The following is a 1,698-nucleotide window of genomic DNA, read 5'->3' on the forward strand; positions in this document are numbered from 1 at the left end:
CATTCCTATTACCCTGGCAGGAAAAAGAAAGTGAGAGAAGAGCTAACAGAGTTCAGAGCAACCTCTAGAGGCTGAAGGGAACTCATCGGCAAAGAACCAATTCCCTCTCATATAAACCCTCAGATTGCTCTGCAAACCTCACGGGTGCAACTCAATTTCAATCGATCCTCCCCAATCAGGTATGCCCTATTTCCACTACTTTATACTTTCAACCTGAAATTTTTTGATACCCTTTTGATGCATGTGTTTGACAGGAGGTTTAGGCCTCCTACCCTTGGTTGCTTTTTGTGAGCTTTTTTGTGAATTTTAATGGCATGATTCATGTGGTTACATTTTGATTTGGGGGCAACTCTTGATTAGCCTATCTTGTTTCTCTAACCTGTTTGTTGAGTTTTTTGTAAGGGCTCACATGACTCTTGCAGAGATGGCCTGGTGTTCCACTTTATTTGTGGGATACCCCCTGGAGGTTTATTCCGATTACCTGTGCTTAATGGCTTGAGATATTTGTTTGTGACTGCTTATTCCAAAGGATGGGAGCTACTTGGATCATCAATATGATCTCAAGAGGGGAACTCCTAATGTGGTTTTATTTTCTTTTCCCTTATCTCTTGTATGTTTAGGAATTTAACCCTTTTTTTCCCCATTCTAACCCAAGCCAAAACTTTTTGTGCAAACAATAACTTTTGTTTTCAACATTAGAAACCTAAGCCTTATGCTTTTGATTTTCAAAACTTATTTTTCATAACACTTGTTATGAATTGAACCTTTTAATCCACTTTAACCATATTTTTGTAAATACTTTTAATTGGTAAATATAACCCATTCAAATACTTTTTGTGGTTTCAATGGCCACCTTCTTAATCAAACCCTTTTTTTATAACCATTAGCTATTAGGTTTGAATTATCCTTGAGGTAGATATAATACTCACCTTTATCCTTAGTGATGGACAATGAGTCTTCCATGCTTATTATAGGGTTAACCCCTCACTAGCATGTTGAAGCTATCCTCACATGGTGGATTTGTGGTTTTAGGTTGAGTTTTCTCCCTTTGATAACAAAAGACCTTAAGGTTTTTGGACCAATCAATTCACCAACTTTTTTTTTGAATTTTTTTACCCCGAACTACGAAGTTTGGATCCTATTATTTTTTTAAGATGGTACGTAGGCAATGGGTTCATCCATTAAAACACAAAATGTAAATAAATTTGTATATTCTTTTCTCATCCCTTCAATCATGTTTGCACAAATAAATTTTCACAAAAAAAAAAACAACAACCTTACAACAAATGTGAAAAGGGCTCCCTAGGAGTACCTAGGATGCTTTGGGTGCCTAATACCTTCCCATTGCATAACCAACCCCCTTACCCAGATCTCTGACATTTTTACTAGTTTTGATTCGATTAAACTTTAAGGTTTTTGTTTGCTTTCTAACCATTCCTTTGGATAAATAGAAGTGCGGTGGCGACTCGACTTTGTATGATTTACCTTGGATTTAGTCAATATCTCCAATGGTAACGAATACCCCGCTACACTAAGGAGGAGGGATCACTACTCTGCTGAAGGAAAGAGGGATGAATATATCTCTACCAAATATTCCGCTCGGGAGAAAAACCACAAAAGGCTCCGGAGAAAGAGGAAAAAAGCATGCCAGGAATATGAACAAATGTCTCACCATGTTGGGAATCATGCCATCTTCGA

The sequence above is a fragment of the Lathyrus oleraceus genome, chromosome 1, assembly GCF_024323335.1.
Source record: "Lathyrus oleraceus cultivar Zhongwan6 chromosome 1, CAAS_Psat_ZW6_1.0, whole genome shotgun sequence".
Taxonomy (NCBI): domain Eukaryota; kingdom Viridiplantae; phylum Streptophyta; class Magnoliopsida; order Fabales; family Fabaceae; genus Lathyrus; species Lathyrus oleraceus.